Source organism: Falco peregrinus, chromosome 1, assembly GCF_023634155.1.
Source record: "Falco peregrinus isolate bFalPer1 chromosome 1, bFalPer1.pri, whole genome shotgun sequence".
NCBI classification, from domain to species: Eukaryota; Metazoa; Chordata; class Aves; order Falconiformes; family Falconidae; genus Falco; species Falco peregrinus.
The window spans coordinates 25,792,309-25,807,172 of NC_073721.1; positions in this window are offsets into that span (position 1 = coordinate 25,792,309).

A 14,864-nucleotide genomic window follows, 5' to 3' on the forward strand; every position below is an offset into this window, starting at 1 on the left:
AGCACGAATTACAGAAATTCCACCTAAGTATACAGTCTATAAAATGCAAGTGAATTAATGGGATATAGGTTATTGAAACATAATAAGACCTAATGAACTGTTCATTGCGGAGAAAAGTGTTAGCTCAGGCACAGCCCGTGTTTTATTTTGCAGTCTTATGCTGTAGACACTGAATGTCTAATGGCTTTAGACCTGTTAGAAGGAGCTATAATTCTGTAGCTGTCACAATAGTCAAAAACATTTTGTTCAGAAGTTACTTCAAACCCAGAATTTACAAACATATTTGGCTGGAAGTTTCAACTTATTTTAAATTGTCATACTCCCAGCATTTTGTTCAAGAAAATGGAATTATTTTTTGAATCAACTGGTAAGTTTTACCCATGGATTATCTGTATTTCAGGATATTCTCTCTATTTCTTGTTCCAGGTAGTAAGCTCCTCAGTTCATAACTTATATATGTCAAAGGCTATGGCCTAAAAGCCATAATCTCCTGAGATGCCATAGATGAGTTTGAAGCTTCCCCAATAATCAGCTCTTACCTTCTGGCTAAAAAACAGCTGGCTGAAGCTAATACACTCAAAACAGAGACAATGCTAACAGAAGAATCCCTTGAACTATTCCATTGCTATGTTAAGAGCACCATTAGTTAAAAGCAGAAATCCCAAAGTCATAAATTAGTCTACAATGCCTTTTGAAAACCCAGTAACCACAAAATACTTCAGCATCTTTGCAGAAGGTTGTGCCATAGTTATACTGGACTTGACTTTGATTGCTCCAGTTCACTTAAGGTGACAGCCAACCATTTTACGCTCCCTTTGACCAGCACACAGCAAATCTGTCTCACTTATGTTCTGCGAGCTGTGTGCTGTCAGCCAGTGAGACGGCTCATGAAGAACTGTCACACAAAGCAGAGCATCTATGCGGGAGGCATTGCTAGATGCAACAAAATGACCACAAACATCACTATGCTGAAGTGCACACCTTGTTTCTGTGTCAAGGCTTTTCACCCCTCTTCCAGGACAGTATTTGTCCAAAGTCAGCTAAACACAAAATCTCAACAGGACTTCCCAGCTGATGGGATCAAGTTATTAATACCAGTTCTGCTCACAGGAGGGGAAAAGCTTCTCTGAAAAATTCACCGAGTGCTGCTTGTTCTAAGCATAGACAATCCTCCACACTCACCCCCTCCCAGCTTGCCAGGGCAGTTAACTGTGTGGTTACTGCTGGGCTGAGCGAGTGCGGCGGACTCTTCGAGCTCAGCATACTTCCGACCTCATTAAGATGGCTTGAGCGTGAGGGGTGAAAGGGAACAGCTGCTAACAGTATCTTCTAAAAGATGACATGAGGTATTTATTAATCGTAACAGTCCCAAGTGAGAAAGAGGAGTCAAGTGGCTGTTAGCAGCATCAGGCAGAAGTGGGCAAACTCAGCTGCGCTGAGGAGCTGGACACGGAGCTGCGGACACCCTTCCCTGGCACAGCAAACGCAGCGCCGCCGCTGCAGCTTCCGCAGCTGCATGTTCATGGAGCCACCAAGTCCAGGGGAAACATGTGGGGTCAGAAGCTTGGAGAGTTTTGGCCAAGGACTAATAACCTCAGCAGCTGCTGACTCTCCCTTCTACTCTGTCTGTACAGGGAATGCAAGCCCTTCACACTAGAAACTATTCCCAGCTGCAGCTGCTAGGTATTCATAACAAATGTCTAATGGCTAAAATTGTGTGCTGTGGACAGTGTCACCTTTCATGCCACATGGGGACAACTGTGTGTTCCTCACTGCGGCTGGGATACTGAGCTGTCATCCCAACATCATCTGGAGCCATTCTTTCTATCAAGTTACTGTTTTCTAACATTATAGACACAGCAGAACCAGACAGCTGCTGCTGTGCCTCGCTGCAAGAGGGGAAGTGCAACTGTAGTGGCCTGTCTATGACTTGCATTTCTATCAGGTTTGATTCCAGGTTGCAGCAGGACAAGGGACATGCAGGTCCTGTTCAGGTCCCTGCAGGTCTGTGCTCTCTAAGGTAGCGTGCCTTTTGTGCTGATATTGGTATCATCAGGAGAAAACACAAGGAGGATTTATTCCACTGATGAATGAAGGGAGCTGAGCTGCTGCTGACCAAAGCGAAGTTTCTGCTGGATTGCTCTGAAATGCCTTTCTTCAAGTAATCCTGGATCAGTCTTCTGGGAAGAACATACCTTTCTACCAATTTACAATGTAGAACTAATCTGAAATAATATTTCCACGAATCAATCAGTTTTCCAACCCCCAGATTTTGCAATTTTACAAAAATCTGCTTTTTGTTAGAAATAGTTTTGTTAAGATACAATGTGATGCCACGAACAGCCTGATGACCCATAAAGCTCACAGAGAAGCTATTACACTGTGTAGGGATGCAGTGCAGGCCAGCGACCAGAAAGTGCAATGTACCCCATGCATCAGACCTGCTAGGGACACACACCACACCAGCACCATGTGGGCCCCAGCACCTTCAGGTCACTTCAGTCCAAGCACAAGTGAGTGGTACAGTTGACCTGATCATGTATCATGTTCAGACACATCCTGGATATGCTAGACTTAGTGAAAATATTTGGGACACAACTCTGTTGTGTGCACAGCAACAAGTTGGCTGGGATTTCCTGATGTTCAACAGCCAAATAACTGGGAAGTTTCCTCTTGAAGCGATAGGTTGCATATTGCCACCCCAGATCAGCAGAACTGGTGCATCTGATAATCATATACAACTGCCTTTCTCCAGCTCTAAATCTGATTTGATGGACGGAGGTGTGAACTCCAGGCCAAAGGCTCGTACAGATGATTGCTTTCTCCTACATCACTTGCTTTCTCTGCTTTGTAACAGAAAAATACATCGGAGCCCAGTTCTGCTCCTGTGAAAGGACAGGACATGTCCAAGGTTTAAAAGGTTCTGGGATTATTTTTAAAATGACAAGAACAACCACATGATTTCTTTCTTGCTTACAGGACAAATGCTCTCACAAAATAAATCCAGCAACAAAGGGGAGTGGTGGGGAAAGCTGAATAGCATTTGGTTTCACTGGAAGTCTAGTTGGATGAAAATATACTTCCTATATCTGTATCTCAGGGTGTGTTGCTGGTCAAGTGAAGCCAAGCTGCATCATGTTCAGCCAAGACAGCACCAGATGTGTTGATGATGAGACTTATTAGAGTGTATGTGTACAGAATCAGTATAAAGAGGCACTGCAACCTTTGTTATCAAGTAGGGAAATGGCCTCATCCTAAAATGCACAGAGATCACTTGCCTGGTGCTGAGCCACTGGACTCCTGTGGGAGTTAACCGGAGCTGAGAGCTTTGGATGTCTTAGGGTGTACCTCATACAGGGGCTGATGTACAGGGTTCTGCTTCTCAAATACTGACAGGCCCTCATTCTTTCCTGCAATTTAATTCTAGAATTTGGCACTGGCGTGTGTATTTTTTGCCCCCTTTTGTCATCATATATGACACACATAAATTAAGGTGCAATTGTTATTGAGAGATGAGAGGTAAAAGTCCTTTTTGCGTAATTTTACCATAACTGAAAGAACTTCTTATGATGCAAAGCAGGAAAATAGTGTCTGTCCCAATGGAAAACTGGAAGTTAGCATAACTTCAAGTCAGTAACACCTCTTCCCTTCTCTCCGATGCGCATCCTTTATTTATGTACTGATTTAATCCTTCATTTCATAATGAAGCAATCCTTGCAAAGGGTAAGGTTTCTTAACATTTGCAAGAATCCTGTCTCTGAGTTTCACTTGGGTTTTAGTTCGGGTTTCTGCTGTTGAAGAAACAGTCTTAGAAGACCATTGAAGCCAATCTATCACTTGATTGATCTGGGTTTCTAAATTCACTTACACCTCTTACAGAAGAGTATAAACTATTTTTAAGGACTCTTTTAGTTCAAACTGACCCTCTGAAATGGATGCCAAGAAACAAGCAGTGTATATGAAATGATGCAGCTGGGAAGAAAGAACTAAACCTAATGGATTAGCAAATTCAGGTACTTGTTCAGAGTTTAAATGTATAGAGGATCTGAGGTTTTGGCTTTCATGCACATAAGAAGGATCCTTCCCAGTCCCTCTGACAGTGGCATTGTGTCTGCACTTAGGAATGACATGAACAGATCGTACCAAATCCATTCACAGTTACATTCCTTAAATTTACACTCACAATATGTTTCATCGTGAATAGCATTATACTAAAAATAAAAGGAATAGTGATTAATTATAATAAATGCAAATGTATACATTGCTCTTTGCTATTCCTCTACTATTCCTTCACCATTTCTTTTACAACCTTTCTAACATGACAGTAAATCTCTAATCCATAACCTCTAATCTCTGATACTGTATTATATCATACTAAGCTGTTCCTGAAATAAAACCCTTTACTTACTTATGTCATTTGTATTCTCCAGCTCCCACCCACATGTTTGGAAGCTTTTGAGGTGTTCTATGTGTGTTCATGCCACGACACAAAAGACTGGGCTGCAGAATTGTGTGGTGTTAATTTAGATGAGTTAGGTACTTATAACTCACAAGATACTTCTCTGTGACAGCATGATTTAAGGTAATTTATTCACATTCATATCATATCTTTTTAAAGCAATCAGAAACAGTGCTATTTGCATATTATTGTATTCTCATAAAATGGTGTAACTGTTTATTAGACCACTAGGATGGTATTGATCAAGTCTGAATGCAGCTGGTTTTAACCAGAAAGCTAACATAAAAATGCCCATTAAAGCTCATGGATGGTTAGAATTGCAACAAACTTCATAAAGAATCATTAACTGTATTCTTCTGTTTTAAATCCCAGTCATCCCTGCACTCTGCTAACAAGCTGTGCTGCACTGGCAGGTGTTTCTACTAAGGGTCACGGACTGGCCAACCTGCTGGCAGTTAGGTAATAAGGGAGGAGAGGAGATACGACCAGCCCCACGTGGAAAAACAAGCTAGAGTGGAGCAGTTTTGGGTTACAGCAGTTTCCTTTTTTAGCTCTGAAGTAAGTCCTCCCTTTACTTTGGGCTATGGGTGAGAGAGATCTGCTTGCTTTGTTTGCAGTAATATGTTGTAGTCTAATTACTATGTTTGCGTTTAATTGTTATATATAATGGTGCCTCAAAAGAGCTGTGCTTTGAAATTATTGCCTGTGTGATCTGAGATGTTGTGTAGATTTTCAGATTTTGTTTGGGTGTTTGGAATCTGTTCTTGAACTTGTTGCCTTTCCCCTGGGTGACTGACAAAAGAAAAAAAAAAAAGTCAGGTAAAAACTTCACTAAGTTCTCTGACTTTGCAACTCTAAGCTACTTGCTATGCTTTGAAGAGTTCCTTAATGTCTAGGACAGAAGATAACTGAGAAGAGAGGATGGGTATGATACCTGTGTTTCTTGTAGAGCAGCAAGAAATGGGATGAGATGTGAATAGAAACATTCAGTTTGTGTGATGGACCACTAGCTGATCTTCTAGAGGAACAGTTCTTTAAGTGGGTTGGAGGAAAAAAATCCTAGATGGCTTTTCTTGAGGAATCTGTCTTTCTTGGCTACAGCCTTCTAGTTCCTCATTTGAAGAAAAAAAATCCCAAAACCCTGACCCCTCAGATAACCGCTCTGATATTTGTGAAAAAAATCGCACTCTTCTCTTAAAAATCTGTTATAAATCTGAGTTCCTTATACCCCTTGTCCCTTTTGTGATGCCAGTTCCCCCCACAGGCTGCAGAAGGGATGTGGGATAGTGAACTTGGAAACCATCAAAGCATGGGAGATACCATGAGATGTACTAATTACTGCAATACATCTATGAAAGGTACTACTAAGTATTCCAGGGCAGGGGGAAAGAAAATGTGGGAAATGTTGTTGGCTGTTCTGGAAGCTGGAATGTTCACACAGACTCCCACATGCAGAGAGGTGCTCGTGTCTGGCTGCAGTGGGGCATGGCCAGGAGCTCTGCAGTAGCCCTGTGTGGCCTCTGCTCTAAGGGCTTTGTCTCTGCTGATGGTGAGGGATTGCTGAGCACAGGAGGCAGCAGGTTCCTCTGTTTCTGCCGCATGGTGAGAGGCAGAGGTGGTTGGTGAGAAGTGCCTGCTGACATTGAGCTGTGTTTTGGCTGGGAGTGCTCAGTATCTATCTTGCTATTTGTTTGTAGGTCTCGAGGAGTGTGAAAACCATGTTTAGAAGAGTTGCCAAACACTGTAGATGCAAAGGAGCTTTGTCTTTGTAGGCGTCTTTCCCTTTTGGTCTTGCTGCTTCACCAGAGTTGGATGGCTCTCCAGGCAGCTCTGTAGCAGGTCCTTGTCAAAAGCCTAACTTCATCACCGACCTTTCCGAGCAGCTACAGGCCTAGAGACAGGGCAGGATACTATCTGCCTGGTATCCATGATGGTGTGTTGTGACTGACTTTTCCCCTCAAAATGTTTAAAAATGCAGTAACTGATGCCTTGTGCCTCCTGAATCTGTCACCCAGAGCAGGTGAACAGGATGACTAAACCTTGCTTGGCTGTGGCTCTCCGCCAGAGTCTTGCTGTGACTATCTACTGTTGCTAATACCCTGCTAACTCTCTGCAGAGCTCCTTGTTACAGGTGCTCTCATTACAGACACTAATTGTTCCTTCCCCCGGTCCCCCAGCAGCAGTGAGGCTGCAGAGGAATAATGCACAGCAAATAGTTTGACTCATGCCCACCTTTAGCCTTACTTTGCAATGAGACCTGCATTTGCACATCGGCTTACGGAAGGATGATTTCCATAGCAACAGCAAGGATATGTGGGATAGCACAAATACTGCCTTAGAGAGCATGTAAAGCACCTTCTTAAGAAATGACTGATTACACAGGCTCTAAAAAAAGCCCACAATTGGCAACGTGGAGGAAGCATGGTATAATGTTACCTTTTTGTGGCAAAAAAAGTTTATATTCATATTTTGTTTTGGACACCACTTTTCTTTAAAACAAATTCTGGGTATAGAGAATGAGGGACTTCTGCTTTATGTAAATTGTTAGTGGATGCAGATGGCATGGTTTTTACCTGTGGTGATTCTTCAGCAGCACAGTAAACTAATACTCTTACAGAAAATCTAAAGGGGACTTACTAAGGCAAGCATCAAGGGGGAGGGGAGAATGACAGCTGGGTTGATTGAGGGGAGGAGGGAAGCAGGATCAGCTGGCAGTCTCTTTAAATAACAGGTTTGTGGTTATTGCAGGGAGGCAGGCTTTTTGCTATCAGAAGACAGGGAGGCGACGCTCTGTGCTTGGAGATGCAGAGAAACAAGACTGGAAATGTGCATGAAGGAATGAAAAACGTTTAATTCTTGGTTACATGCATACACCTCTCTTCCCCTTGCTGCTGTTGTCCTGCTGCTCTTTCTGGGTTTTTTTGCATAACTCCATGTAGACACAAAACAGTCCTGTATCGGGACACCCTCCCCGGGCTCCTCTGGGGAAGACGGGCAGACAAGCAGGTTGGCTTCTGCAGGTTCAGGTGCATTGCCAGTTTAGGAGGGTTGGCCCTTCATTCTTGGCCCTTTCATGAGCTCGGGGGAGATGTGTCCCTTGGCACACATCTGCAGCAAGCTCTGCGGTGCCAGCAGTGGTTACCTGGATACACACGGCTGTGTCTTTCTGAATGGCATGAGAGTGGGAGGAATAGCTTCAACTCATTATAGGTGGAATGAATAAAAGTAACAATGCTGATTTCATCACTTCCTTAGTAAGGTGATAGCTAATCAACGCTGTGTGCTGCACTGCAGCACAAGTATCTTAAAAATAAGCAGTTTTGGCAGGGGAGAATTTTTTCGTGTTTCAGATATTTGATTTCATCTGTAATGCTGGGGACAGCTAAAACCACTGGAAATCTTGAATCCCATGCTTGAGCTGGATGCTGCAAAAGACTTCCATGTGCTATGCAATTCCTGCACCCTCCACACAAAGAAATCTGGATGAGTTTGCACAGCCCATCCTCCTAGATATTTCCCTCACCTCTTGATAAATGGCTATGGTTCCTGGCCAGGTTTACTTGCTTACTCAACCAGCCAATTTTATTTTTTTCTTCCTCCTCAGCCTGAAGGTTGTATCCTGTAACTTTCATGTGTGCATGCAAAGTTAGCGGCAACAGCAAGAGATTTAGGACCATCCAGCGGGGAGGGGGAGGGAAGATGACACATCCATTCTTGTCTGTTTGGTGCTTTAATAGTGAGAAGGGCAGTGTGGCGTCAGTGACAACTGGCTGTTGGCTCTGCAGAGGTCTGCCTGTCAAGCAGCAGCTGAAAGACTAACTGGGCCCTTATATTTGCAAATCCCCTTTGGCAATGCATGTGTTCTCCCTCTGGCAGTTGTGCTGAGCAGGGATCCTAGACCTGTGTCTTCATATGGGAGCTACGAGCAGGGCTGTGGGATTTTTTTCAGGCAGTGAAACTAGGGATGGCAAGTCCTGCCTGTGGAGATTAATAATGGTGGGCTATCCCACAGGGTCTGCTGCTGTGGGGTTTAAATCTCTGGAACAAAGCAAGCTATTTTCTTTTAATGAGTATTATGTGCTCCAAGCTTATGCTTTAATAGGATTAAACAGTCTCAGCATGGCCTTGGCAGGGTTGCACATACCCTAGGGCAGGAGAGTCTAGACTCCCTGTCTGCCCCAGGCATCCTCACCCTCTTGATGCTGGCAGGTGAGGAGCATGGCTCTGAGGGCACCTTGGCAGGCATGGTGTGGCTGGATCCAGCCCTAACACAGGCTGCCTTAGTCTGGGATCAGGTTATTGTCCTGTAAGCATGTATTTACCTGCGAACTTTACTTAAAAAAAAAAAAGTGAAAGATGAGCTGAAATAAAGCATGCACTGATGCAAGCATTGTACTGAGGGATGCATTTCTCTCTGAAGAGAACTGGGCAGGAACCATTAGGAGCTCAGTGCCATCTCCCTCTACGGGAATGTTTCTCTCCTGCCTGTTCCGTCATCTTCCGTTCTTTTGTCTGTATATGACTTGGTCATATAGAGATGTGTAGTGTCTAACACAGTGTGACCATCTGAGGGTGCCCTTGTTCGTAGGGTTGCTTATTCCAGGCTGATCTGTTGCAAAGCAAAAAGAGGCTGAGAGTCTGAACCAGGGTGGGAGGGCAACCAGGGCTAGACTGGTGTAAGCAACAAGCTTCATGTTGGGAGCAGGGGTCTTGTGACGAGAGGCATGAGTGCCTTCTCCTCACTCTTGCTCCTCTGCAAAGAAAGTACAACTTCTTTTCCTTCACTCTGCCTCACCAGCTACAGCTGCTCTACTCTTATGCCAGCCCTCCTGGCAGGTCTGAGATACGGAAGTTGTGGGCCCATGTTTCAGTGCCTGCCCAGCAAACACTGTGAAGGAAGAGTGCAGTTCCAGGATGGAGCTTTCCTCTTGCTAGTGCCTCTGAAGGCAGCTCTGTGGAAGCGAGTTCCAATTAAAATAGATGACTCTAGAAGACCAGTGCTGGAAGCTGTTTTGTTTTATTCCACGTATCAGTTTTCCTCATGGAAATGCAATGTGTCTGTGTCAAGGCTACAAAATAAAATACCTCTTTTTCCAGAAATGAATAAATTAATCATGAATGTCAGATGGCATTGCCACATATGCTGAACAGAGAACAAAAAGGCAACAGCAGCTTGTAATAAAATTCCTTTTATTGAAGCAGTAAAGATCCACATGATCTTCCACCTACCCTTTAAGATGGTAATAAAAGTGACTCAGCTTGGCAGCACTGGTAACAAGTGGTAGATGGCTTCAGAGTTGTTTTGTTAAAGGAAAAACACGCATTAAATACAGCCTTGGGTTGATCAGGTATTGGCTTCTGAAATAAGTGTGAGGAGGAGGATCTGCCTTTACTGCTGGAAGGTTCATGATAAACTTGCACCGTGAAATGAAAGCATCCTCTGCTACTAACGCTTCCCCTCTCTGCCATCTTTCTGCAAAGGCACATGTAAAGAGGAGCTGAGCAAGCAAACAAGAAGTAGTTCAGAGACTTGCCAATGATTTCAGGGTGATGCTGTGGCAGAAATGGGAAGATGAGTTCTCTGTGACCTTAACTGTGTTCTCGCTTCTCACGGTTGTTTCTAAGTCAAAATCACCACTTTGAGGTCTTGTAATGGAAAGCTCTGTAGCAGGGTGGGATATTGAACTCTTTGTCACATAAATGGCATCAGGAAATAGACACCCCCTCATCCCATCTTCATTCAGCTACTTCTCTATCATCTTTTCCAAACACAGCATATCTGTAGGAGTTTCCAACGAGAATGATCTGGTGATCTGCTTACCTAAAATAAGCAGGCAAAAAGTCATTTACAAGGCACTTTAGTACTCGGAGCAAAATCAGCAGAGAATTGAACTGGAAGCACTTATGAGATAGGCAAGCAAGTCTGGTGCTTCTGCGATGGTGAGAGTGCAAAGGGAGGGATGGTGGGGAAGAGCTGAATGTGACAAGCTGCAGAAATAATAACGTAACTGTTCAGGGATCCTTGTGAACAACGAGGGGTGGGGTAAATCTCTGCAGGGGTGCTTCCCCTGCAGAGGATGGCAACAAATGCTGCTCTGGAGGTTCATTTTGTGTGCAGGCTGGTAGAAGTTCATGCCAGCTGAGGTACTCTGCTCTGACAAAGCTGGTTTGACAGGCCAACGTGACTCTCTGAAATGAGCAATCTTTCTGCCTGCCTGCAGCCCTTTGGGATCTGACTTCTGAAGGCAAACCACTGGCCTACACAGAAACTTGCATTGTGTTTAGCATCTTTGGTAGGAAGCTCAGCTGCAGTCCTGGGGTTCTGGTGGGACTTCATCAAAGCATTCACCTGCTTTCAGGATTTGGGGTTGAAGAGAGGTCAGGGAAAGCTTTTGTGGCTCCACAAGAAACATGATGGCCAGGACAAGAGGAAGAGAGGGAAGGAAATCTGTTTTGCTTTAACTTACTTAGTTTTCCTAGACGCTCTGCTGGACAGAGCATGTACTGATGCAACTGGCTGTACATCCTGGAGGCTTGTAGAGAGCATGTTGGTGATCTCATGGCTGAAAAAGTGTAGCTGAGGGGTTATGGCACTGATTCTTAGTGGTCTGAATCTTGTGTAGGTACCTGTGTTGCGGCAACATGGTAGTAGTATTTCTGGTTTTGTTTCTTTGCCAGAAGCTGAATTTTTACTACTTAAATGGTCTCTGAATGCATCCTCAGCTTTGACCGCTGAGTGCACAAACCACTGCTTTAATCTTTGACAGGGCCTGCACGCCTTTGGCTTTAGGCCAGGAAATCCTGCAGGTCCATACTCAAACCCGTACAGTATTGCTTGGGAGTTTCATTATCTCCCACTGTAGGCTGTGCCTGCAAACATCTGGAGTTTGGATTCAATCATCTGCAGGAAGAAGCCTTAAAGGGTATCTTAGAAGAGCAGAGTTGAGCTGGTGCCCTGTGGCGCTGCTGCGTGAAATGGAAAGATACCGTGGATGGCTTTGGGCGGGGGGGAACCAGCTCAGTTTAACTTGGAAACACTCTGGCAAGTGAAAAGTTCAATGCAAGGAAAAGATGCTGAAAGCTGAGGAGGAAAGGGGATTTTAGCTGTTGTGCTGAAAATGCTTGTTTCTCAGTGTTGGGGTATGTGTGAGGTCTGCTGGTGTTATTTCCTGGGGCAGAAGAATTGAAGTTGTGCCCCTGCTGGTCTTTGTGGAGGTTTTTGGGAGAGAAGAGCATGGGCGGTAGGGCCCTGCATCCCAAACAGCAATGAAAGAGGGAGAGGAACTTCTGTTAATAACCTGCTGGAGAAAACTGCTCGGATTTTCCCAGAGTAGCACTACACTGTAACAGGGCTTGGTTAGCAACCTCTGGGGATGAGAAGTTATTCAACCTTGTCATCTAGTACAGCAGCAACCCTATTAAACAGGCCCCTCGTTGTGAACAAAATATCTTGGCGCACTGCGTAGCGAGACCTTTCCAACACCAGCTCTCTGAGGGTGGGAGTGATCCTCTTGCTGCACACACACCACGTGGTAATGCTTCCATAAGCTTCTGCAGACCCTCACTTTTTAACATGCTTAGTTCCTAGTAATCTCTCCTCTGATCATTTCAGCATTTGAATGGGGCTCATGCTTTGTGATGGGAACAGATGCGGATGCCCATATTTTGTTCTCAAAGGGTATGTCTGCTTCATGCAACAGAGTGCAAAACTAACCCCCCCCCCCACACACACACACACTCTCAGCTATCGCTGGCTATGCTCTGGACTTCACATGGGGCAGCTCTGTGCAGCATGACCTTTCCCCTGGACACCAAAAGCAGCAGAGCTATTAAGAGGGCTGCAGGCAGCACACCAGCTGATCTGGGTTCTGCCCTGTATGGATGTTGCTTCTGCTGTGAAGCTCACCTGGCTCTGTGCACCTACGCTGTCCCACAGCACTGGAGGCACCAGCAGAGCTGGCTCAGAGGTGGCTGCCGTGTCTTGCCACAGAGCAGCTGTGCCTGTAGCACCTCTAGCAATAGTAGCACTGAACAGAGATTTCTGTCTCAGACTCCTTCAGGTAACCTATTGCCCACTCCTTTATACTGGCAGCCTGGTGTGCCGTCAGCTAAGCCTCCAGGTCTCCCATGGGCAGCAACTGAACTTTCACATGCAAGTTTGCAAAGGAGATGAATCTTTCCTGGGACAGTCTCCAAGACGGTGAAGCATGCTCCTCTTCCAGCTAGAGATCACCACAGCTTTTAGCAAAACAAATCCCAAGAACAAGGCACACATCCTCCAACCTATAACACAAACATATAGCAGTGTCTATGTTCTTAGAAGGGGGAAAAAAAAAAAAAAAAAGCCCTGCCACAACAAGGTACTCCTCTGCCTGTGCCTCAAGGGAGAGATGGGAACAAACAGCATGTGACAGACCTTAGCTGTGTTTTCTAGTTCCAGGCTGGAAGGCACTCAGCTGATAAGCTGGATGTAGGAACCTAGACAGAACAGTGCTGAAGAGACTTCCACAGATCAACATGCTTTGGTTACTAGGGCATTAAGCAGTCTGCTTCAGTCCTCCTAGAAATTTAATTTTAAAAAAATATAACAGTTGATCTAGCTTTGAGTTGTTATTGGACGTTAAGTAAGATTTCTCAGGTGTGTCTTGATCTTCTTGGATGGACATGGAGAGAATCTGGGTCAAGTGTGTCAGCTGTACAATGCACACATCCAAGCACTACCTTGGGATGAGCAATGTGGTTTGCCAAGTGGTGGTGTTTCCTGAAAATCACTCACTGTGCTTAAAAAATGAGGTTTGCGTGTGGTAAAAGAGGAAAGAGTGGAGGGGAGAAAACTTGCCTGTGAAGACTATTGTGAGAAGGTGTCTAAAATGGGAGCAGGATAGGGGGGAAGAGAGGGGGCACAGTAGCTATCAGAGAAGTCACCTTGCTACTCATGATGCAAAATAGTTAATTAGGTTCCCCTCAACCTGTTTGTAAGACCTAGTGATTCATCCTCTTAAGGATGAGTCACTTAAAACAGTGAACAACTGGCTATGAAAATATTTACCTTAGTCTTCATCACATATTTGGCCTGTCCCTATTTCTTTAGTTAGAATAACTCATCTTGTTCCTTCTGTTCTTTAATCTCATGATATTACAGGCGTTTTGACAACCTTGTATAGGCTAGGTGTGATAGGTAGGAGAAATGGGAATAGCATAGAGGTACTTTTCTGTGGATGGTAGAGATAAGGTAAGAAAGTGTTGAGCTTGTGTAGACTGGCTCACAGAGGATTAGTGGGGAAATGGCAGTTTTAAGGTACCTTTTAAAATCAGTTTTACCGAAACTGTAAGCAACTGTTTGGGCTGATACCTGTCTTGAGACAAATCTTCCTGGGAATTTTTCTCATTTTCAAGAGACAGGCTTCAGAACTCAGGCAATAAAAAGATTTGCAACATGGAAAACATTCTGATAACTTACTCTAGGAGAAAACACTTAGAAATTATTTGTCTTTTATCAGAGACATCCCATGATGAACCAAATCTGTGCATTTACGCTTGCCATATAATGAACATAGGAAAAGAGATGTTCAGAGTTAAGATGAAAAATACAAGTGATGTACAGCTACTTAGTGTTCTGAGAGCTCACAGCATCATGGTGCAGCCCTTCATGTGGCATCACTTTGGTCTGGATGCCTGCAGTCTTTCTGTGGCTGACTGACAACATGGTAACGGTTAGCTGAAGTTTGCATATGTCCCGTGATTCAAGGTTACATTTTCTCAGCTTGATAGTCAATATCCAGCTGGATGAATCTCATTGCTTTAGATTCAGTTTATGCTTTTGCAGCAGGCTGTACGGATGTGACAGCCCAACTCCTTCAATTTGGTGGAGTTTAGTTGTTGCTGAATATACAGCAGCGCAGCCAACATCAGGGCTCAACTGTACACTACTGTATGGATAGTGGACCACCCCCCTTCAACTCCAATAGTGCTTGCTGGTGATCTTGTAATAAAGCTCCATTGCTGCTGTTATGTGAATAAGATGTGGTATTAAAACTGTGACACTCATCAGAGTGATGATTAAAACTTTCATACACTTGTCCCAAGTTGTTGGCCCCTGAGTAAGACAGGATAAAACTTCTTGCTGCCAGCCTTCGAGGCACTGCAAGACCAATCCCAGTATCTCCCGTTGCAGTAAGAGCCAGTCCTGTTTGTTTTCAGGTCAAGTGAAAAGAAATTTTTATGGTAATGACATGGAGCTATCAAAATGCCCAATTCAAGGCAGGCAGGAGTTTGGGAACCACCTTTAGTCCAAAGCAAAGAGCGAGAGGTCATGTCAGCTCTTAACGTCTTCACAGAAAATGATCTGCAGGCTGCTTTTATGCTGTTTTGATGATCTAGTTTTCTTTAAAACAGCTATATCATT